The sequence below is a fragment of the Chlorocebus sabaeus genome, chromosome 24, assembly GCF_047675955.1.
Source record: "Chlorocebus sabaeus isolate Y175 chromosome 24, mChlSab1.0.hap1, whole genome shotgun sequence".
NCBI lineage: Eukaryota > Metazoa > Chordata > Mammalia > Primates > Cercopithecidae > Chlorocebus > Chlorocebus sabaeus.
Genome location: NC_132927.1, coordinates 5303778 through 5313088, shown reverse-complemented (window position 1 = coordinate 5313088; position 9311 = coordinate 5303778).

The following is a 9311-nucleotide window of genomic DNA, read 5'->3' as shown; positions in this document are numbered from 1 at the left end:
TTTTCCCCAATGATATGTAAACCAAAACATTTAAAATATATATTTATTTTAAAACATTTATTTTTCTGCTAGTAAAAGTTGCCTGACTAGCGGTCTCTCTCTGTAAAGAACAAAGTGCAGATAACAGGGTATTCCTTCCCCATGATGCCACCCCTCCTTCTTCAAGCTTCTCCATCTCTTCCTTTCTCCTAGATATTATAGAAGTAACCCTACTCAGATTCAAATTATAGTGGTGCTTCTCTAACACTAATGTACATACAAACCACCTGGGGATTTTGTGAAAATGCATCTTGATTCAGTAGGTCTGGGGTATGCCCTGAGATTCTGCATTTCTAAGAAGCTCTCAGGTGATAACCAGATGGTGGTCTGTGGACCAAATTTTGAATAGCAAGGAGTTAAAAATTTTATCTCCTTCCTGGTAAAGTATATGCTGCTTGAAGACAAGAACTGTGTCTTGCTTACATCTTGATACACAGCATCAGTAAATATACTTCGATGAAGCATTTATTGCATAACTGTTCTAACCGTTCACTCCCGTGCTCTAAGAAAAATACACTGTTAACTTTCTATACATGAAGAGTGAGAACTATAAAGGCTATATATATATACACACACACACACACATACACACACACATATGTATATAATTTTAGCTGTATAACAACTGTACTGAAATTCCCATGATGAAATCATATCTCACAAATGCCTTATCTATAAACACTGGCGTTTGTAAAAGTACACTGCAAAGAAAAGTAAACAATAAGTATGAAGTGCCTTTTCTTAGAGGGAAGGAAGATATAATGGGCAAAATGTTGAAGCATTCATAACTGTTAGATATATATCATTATAGTTTAAGAATATTGAATGTATTCCTATGAAATACAAAAGAAATTGCATTAATAGAATTTATCTAGCTCACCAGTCTAAACTTGTTCCTATTTTTGAACTTAGAATCATAAAATAGAATTAACACTAAACATTACAGAAACCCAAATTCTGAATATTAGAACATTTGTGTGTGTGTGTGTGTGTGTGTTGGTGGGGGTTGAATGAGGTTAGGAGGCCCAAACTAATAGAGCCTTCTTATTTCCATTTAATAAATTCATGGATTCTTTTGACTTCATGTGCAGAAGATGACATCATATTAATGTTTTATATGCAAACTGACTGTAGGATTTCCTGCAAATTAAAGCATAACATGGGGAATGTGATGCACACACACATTTTTCTCAGTATTTTTCTTTTCTGCTTCTCTTCCCCCAATTGATCAGTAGTAAATCCCAATGCTAACAGAATCTTAGAGGATCACTAAGATTTCTGAGAGGCACACACGCTTGTTGCCCTTTAGTACTTGACTTTTCCGATTCATTCTTCATTTCCCTGTCTCTTCCTTCTTTCTGTTTCTCTCACTCTCTCAGTGTTCTGAAACAGAAAAGGAGAATATTGAGACTATAGGCTATAGGGCTCTGGTCAAAAAGAGGTGGCAAAAAGGTAGTAAAGATTCAGAGGATGACAACTGCTATTTTACTTAGTCTGTTAGTATCCATATGCCTGTAAGTATGAAGTTGAATTGTTTCTGTTGGAGAGTTGTTTTCTAAAATGCTAAGCTTTTTTGGTTGTTGATGGCTGAAGTACGACAGCTCATATGTATCGTTGAATACTCTGACAGCATGAAAAAATTTACTGGCTCCTGGATGTTTTTATCTTAATGTACCTACAAGTGCCACATTATATTACAGTTTCTTCGTGCCTAAAAGGTTTTTCATTGTTGTCTAGGAGAGTTTTGTCTGGTTCTACCTCATGAATTCCTCATTGGGGTTTTCTCCCCCATCATTAAAGTAATTTAGTTTCAGAATAAGTCCCAATCACTGTATGTGGCAGCATTTTCATCCATGTGTTTAAATGTGATAAATTGCTTTCTATCAGTTATATTTATAGAATGAAATTCTTACTGCAAATAAAAACAAAATGTATCTGTGCTATTACCAATTCGTGTTTTAAAAATCAGAAATATAAACTGATTCATATTTGTAATAACGTTTATAATCATAAATGTAGCAAAAAACAATATCCATTTATGCATATCACAATGTTATCGACATATTAATTACCCAATATTTAGTGGTAACAAAAAATAAAATGTTCATATCCCCATTAATATATCACTCAGTAAATTTTTCAATTTTCCTTTACCCCAATCTGAACTTTATTGGGGTATATTAGATAATAAGATGTATTAGGTAATAATATAAAGTCCCATTTATAATTATCTTGTCATCATTGTTTAGAATTTGATAGCACAACATCTACTAGGATATAGTAATTTAGCTCTCAGATTAAAACCAAAGTGTTCTGCGGTAATATGTTGGCTTGTATCAAGATAAACTAAAAATCTCAAGCACTCCATTTCCAATATCACTTCAGAGAAATAAAAAGGTACTGAACAGCTAGGAAATCCTATCCTATATGATCACAAACAAGAAATGGCTATTCAGATCCAAAGATATGAGTTACTGCTTTCGCTGTCCAGTATGTCTGAAGAGGTTGCATTTATAAAGACACTCCTTACAAAGCAGTATACATTTTACATATTTAGTAATACGTATGAAAAAGGTAATTAACTTTCCTTTGACTATGCAGGAAAAAAGAACATACTGCTTATAAAGAAACTATAGCATAAACTTTATTACCTTTACATATTGAGTTAAATTGCTGCAGAGCCAACATGATTTGTAATGCAAACCATTTTATCTTTGCAATATTTAGGTACAAACCATTGGTATTTAATGTATTTTTCTGGTAGCATAGACTTTTAAAAAATCTTAGCAGTGAAATATTTCATCCATTACTGTAGGTTTCAGGAACTACAGCAGTCAAGGTAGAGGGCATTTTGATGGAAAAAAACTCCAAACTTCTCTAGATATATTATAGGTTGAGCTGTCCTTTCTGCTGTAGCTTTTTTGTTTTGTTTTGTTTTTGCTAAAGAATTGACAAAAATTAATTTACGAAGATGAGAGACTAATAGAAGGAGAAAGTATATTGACTAAAATTAGACAAATAATGGCAATAAAAGGTTTAAGATATTATGGCCAAATTTGAATCTAAAGCTATTCAAAAGAATTTAGCATTTATAAGAAGTTAACAGGCCTTTACAATATTCCCAGTGGTTTTTTCCTCCATTGCTGTGGATATTTATATGGTTTTAAATCTAGCAATTGATTTAAGAATCTGTACCTAAATATAGCATTACAAAAAGCCTTAGTATTCTTCCTATACTCAAGTGTCATACATTAATATGCATTTCATAATGTTCATAATTTAGTGAGTACATATATTAACTTTAATATTACTATATGTTTAACCTGTTGGCAAAATAGAGTCTAAAAAAGAATCTAAACGGAAGAAATTTAACATGGGTTTACAAAAAGAACGAAAGAGTTGACATTTAGTTCAACTAAATGTTTCTTCTTCTCAGTTAGAGCATCCAGTGAATATTAACCTCAAAAGTATATTTTATTTGCTGACCACAGCATTCGTGAGATATGTGTGGTTGAATATTTCAACTGGTCCTGAAACTTTCTTAATTCAATTCCTCTCTTCTTCCATGAACTTACACAGCTGTTTAGTTCTTTTGTAAACAGGGAAGGCTAGGCACTCTTGCACAGATCTTTTTAGCATATGAAACATATTGACATGAATATAACATATGTGCCAAAGCAATATTATTCAGTTAACATTTCAACGAAATGCAACATAAAATTTTAAATTACATATTTCTGCATGTGTTTGATTCTTGTTTACTGTATCTGATCCAGAAAAAAGGAATACTCTTATTGTGAAAAAACATCTCTAATACCTTAGCATTTTACTGTCATCTGAAAAGAATGCTTATAACCAGTCATTTATTTTTCCATTGCTTTAAAGTTACCAGGTAGCAACATGGTAAATTCAGTCAATTAGGACTTTTGATTCAATAGCGATTGTCCAGGAGAAGTTCACTGACAGACTTAGGTGTACCAAATACAGAAAGCAGGTAGGATCTTGCATGATCTCACTTATATACAGAATCTTAAAAATGTTGATCTCATAGAAGTAGAGAGTAGAACAGTAGTTACCAGATGCTGGGGAGGGGTGGGGCAGGGGAAATGGGGAGAGATTGGTCAACAGGTACAAAGCTACAATTAGATAGAAAGAATAAATTCTGATGTTCTTGCACAGTAGGGTAATGATAGTTAATAATAATGTGTTGTGTATTTCAGCATAGCCAAAAGACTGGATTTTGAATGTTTTTACTACAAAGAAATGATAAATGTTTAAGCGGATAGATATGCTAATTAACCTGGTAATTATACAATGTATACATGTATGGAAACATCACAATATATCCTATAAATATGTGTAATTATTACCTGTCAATTAAAATTTTAAAAAATTAAGAAAGTGCATAGGATTATTTTGTTTCCTGGAGCAGCAAGGCAAAAAATAGCGGTTCTCCACCCTGGTTGAAGTATATCACCAGAGCAAGTCCATCACATGATATCACCTTAGTTTCTACAAACACAATGCACTGCATCTTTTCCTTTCTCAGGGAAAATAGTGTGATCATGGATTACTTGCTGTTTATAATAAAAAAAAGCATAATATGTGCTATATTAAATGATATATACCTTTTAATCATATTTTTAAAATATGCACTTGTAAAATATCTTTATGATTTAACACTTATCTTTTGTTTTAAGAATAAAAGCATCCTGTACTTAAATAGTTTACATACGCCTTTTGTTTTTTATTTATTGTGTAGCTATGTAGGATTGTCAAAACCCTAACTGAAATGTAGTGTTACACTACTGCTTAGTTTTTAATAGCTGAAAATTAGGTGTGGGCTAGAATTTAATTTTCATAGCACTATGAATAACTTGAAAATGTCTTAATACATACTTCAACAATATGTCTTTTTATTACTCCAATGCTCTACATAAGCAAATATCTCAGAGTAGAACATAACGGAGTCTTGTACATTGAACAGATCCTGGAAGCCAAAAATCAGGCAGCTATTTTTCTCAAAATGTTAGTATCCATTTTCAGATGTTGGATATAAACTGAATGAGAAGGAAAAGCTAGAAAGGAGCATGGGTTATGTATTATGTAAGCTGAATAGAAAATTTCAGATTAATATTCATGACATTTCTACTTACTAAAGTAAATCACCAATATGTATGTCCTCTGTAGGACAACACTTTTACTTTTCCTACCTTACGTAAGAGTAAAAATTAAAAAGTAATAATATATATTGCACCCTGACCTGAGAAAGGAAGAGGGGCATGGAACTGATACCAAGTAAGCACTTGGCTCCTGGGAAAGGGGAGGTAAATGGTCTCCCTATACACCAAAGAACTGATGGGGAGGAGTTAGGGCATGAGATATTTTGCAATATGCTGTAAAAGCTCCCTCAGTAAAGCGCTGCTGTAACCTGATCTTCCTCACTCTGTTTCTTTCTTTTTATTAATAAGGTGAGGCACTGGCTGACTTCCTTGCTTCCGTGACTGTTCCAGGATTCCTAACCTTCAGAAGATATCAGTGCTTCTGACTTAAATTATGCTGGTTAACATTTAGCTTCTGTCCTTCCTTGGAGAGGACTTAACAAGAAATAGGGACTTTTAGGTAAATGAAATTTATGCTGACTCCCTCCACAGTGGGACTCACTTCATTCTTAGCAAACTATCACAAGAACAGAAAACCAAACACCGCATGTTCTCACTCATAGGTGGGAACTGAACAATGAGATCACTTGGACTCAGGAAGGGGGACATCACACACTGGGGCCTATCATGGGGAGGGGGGAGGGGGAGGGATTGCATTGGGAGTTATACCTGATGTAAATGACGAATTGATGGGTGCTGACGAGTTGATGGGTGCAGCACACCAACATGGCACAAGTATACATATGTAACAAACCTGCACGTTATGCACATGTACCCTAGAACTTAAAGTATAATAACAAAAAAAAAAAAAAAAAAGGGGAAGGAAGGCCTATTTGGTACAGGTCTATGACCACTGTGATTTTCTTAACAATTCTCCCTCAGGTTTTACTGGTTCTAAAGGACTCTGTATGACTTTATGTGTACTAAGAGAAGCCTGAGAAATTTCCAGCCCTGATGGGCCCAAGAAGTAAAAGTTTTAAAATGTAACTTTTTTTTTTTTAACAAAATGTTTCATTCATCCTTCCTTGCAATCATCTGAACAACATTTTTTTTTCCCAAAAAGATCCATGCAGATTAATTGAATACTTTTCTTGAGGAAAGAATTGAAATGGCAATTCAACTTCAGCTTCAATCAGAAACTCCATGACTTTCAGCCTGATCTTTGTGGCTTCATAGGGTTTTTAGCTTACGAAGGAGCCTCTGGTGCCATTACACAATTTTTGCTTTGTAAAAGCAGGAACCCGAATGTTTGGGCAATTCTACAATCTGACTAGAGTTTCTCATTTGCTTCCTAGAAGGAGCTTTGTTACACATCCAGTGAAGTGGTCTTAATGAAACTCCATTGCTGGTGGCTAAAGGGCTTCCTGTGTCTAGTTAGAACATGGAGAGGAGAGGAGGTTAATTGAGACCCTTCTCACTACGCCCAGGGGAAGCATTGTTAGCATCCAGAAGAATTTGGTTTCTGGAGTTTCCCTTTGCACAGATTCCGTACCGTGTTATCCATTGACAATGGGATAAAAGGAGACGTTTTTGAAAAGAATTGATACCATGATTCTCATATGAACAATGCTCCATGTGATAGGCATGACCAATCTAAAGATAAGTATTTCAAAAGGAAAGAAAAAGTTAATTCTGTTGTGTGTAGTAAAGCTTAACAAGAGCAGGAAGATATTAAAACTTGGGTGAATTTGCATCGAAGACATGCATTAATAACAATAGCAACAACAACAAAGTATTCTCATCAATGATTAGAATTGAGTTGTGAAAAGTTAGCCCAAATTTATGCATTTGCGTTCTCTTGTTTATCAATAAAAATATTGTTTTTACATAAACTTTTCATCTTGTCTGCCTGTTCCTCATCTGAATAAGCAAACACACATACACACACACACACACACACACACACACACACACACACACACACCACTTGTCCTCAGAAATATTTGTTGACAGTCCACACAGGAAAAGAATAATTTAAAATGTGTGGAGATTATTTTATTTCAAGCTAGCACCCTATTTCATAAGTTTCACTATTTTTCACTGAAGAATTTTCGTATTTGACAAAGAGATGTTCACATATGTGTATTAGTTTTTTGATGTAAAGGTTTCCAATTTATTGCTAAATATGAATTCAATTCAGTCTCATATAAGTGAAATTCTTGGATTTTGCATTGACACCTGTTTGCCCAAAGCCAAGAAGATAATCTTTTAAGTCACTCAGATTGTATTAAAGTATCGTGAGCAATCCTAGATAAACTTATAGATAATTTCCCAAGTATTACAAACTTCTTCATCAGGTAGTATTTTTAATCATCATTCAATTTTTAAACAACATTTGATTCAAATCTGGTAATTCAGTCCCATTGGATGTGAAGATTAACTGATTACTGTTCTTTTTACAGCAACCAGTTAAATTAATAAATTGCTTTATCAAGTTGTCCCTCAATTCTTTTGTAGTTATACTCAAAATTCAGTTATACTCTTACTAATCATATAATTATAAATGTATTATCTTGTTTTCTTCCAATTTGTGAACATAGATACAAGAAAAAAGTCTAAAAACTGATCAGGGGTTTAGAAACCTCACTATATTCTTTAGTAGTGAAGACACATTTATATGTCGCTAGGGCACATTCTGCATTAGCGCTCACATCTACCACTGGTCACAGATCAGTAAGATATACAATATTCGCATCACTGTGATAATCAACAAAGAGAATAGAGTCAAGAAAAGTAAATATTAATGTTTTATGTGTTTCCAAATATGTAAAAATGTGTAGAGTCAAATTTGACCTCAATCAACGCTGTCTGTCCAATTCAGTATACAGCTAAGGGACATGTGTTCAGTGTTTCACTTACCAGTGCTCCCTGCCCACTTCTAAAATGTTGACTTATTCAACTCAAATAATGAGTCAAAAATCGAGGAGCAATTAAACTGAGTGCAATTAAATTCAGTATGCCAGTCTTATGTTCAGGTCAGAACAGAAGTGAAAATTAAAGTAAATGCCAAATTTGACTGATCAATGAAAAGATAAAACCTAAGATTTTAAGTTTAACTGGTGTATGGCAATTTAAATCTCAAACTCTTGTAGGCATAATGTTTTGAAATATTGAAATTATTCTTTTCTTTCTAGAAAAATAAAGCTTTCAAGCAACTATAAATTTTACATTTTTTCATGTGTACAACTTCTACTAGAATTTATGCCTCATCTGAATAGTCATCTCCTCTTCAGAACTATTCCTGATCATTCTCACAATATGTCTGTCTTTTCACGTATTAAACTGACTCAATACCTGTTCCAATCACACATTTTCCATAATCACATGCTGTTTATTAGGCATAAACTTTCTTATAAAAACTCTTTCATCTATTGTTGTCAGAGAGCTAATGTGTTCACCTAATTGCATTTTTTAAATCCTTCTATTTCTTTATTTCTTCTACCCTTCTATTATTTTCATTCTTTGTAATCCTTCCTTCTCTGTCCTTCTAATTTGAACCTTTGGGGTTGAATAGATGGATATATCCAAACTTTAAGTATTATGCATTGCATTTTTATTTAGATGATGATAAAGTATCTTGTACCAATTAATTCTTCCACCAAGAACTACAAGAAAAACTGTATACGGTGTGTGTGTGTGTGTGTGTGTGTGTGTTTTAGGACATTGGAGAGGAATCAAAGCAGTTAGGACTTGAGGAGTCAATACCTTGGAGAGACAGAAAGCAGCGAAAGCCTTGTATTTAGCACTGCTTTTCCCCTTGAGGCATTTGTCAACTACCAATAAGCAGCTGAGAGACTAAGAAGCTTGTCAGAGATATTGGAGGTATCATGGGGCTGAGGAAACAAAATTAGAATTTAAGGCCCATCAAGGAAAAAGGGACACTTATCTCTAATCTTTTGGTTGGGGTTCTAAAAGTATATGCTCAAGTACTAAGGGCACACCAGAAATAAAGCATCTCTCACAAGACCAAAACCCAGCTACGAATTATCTGAATCTTAATTACAGTCTGATATTCTTCTAGCCTAGAAGGTGAAACTTTTTTATAGGGTAGGGAGGCCAATAGTTGTACTGGATTAGGACAATCTGCTGTTAGCCTGACTACCTTGCCAG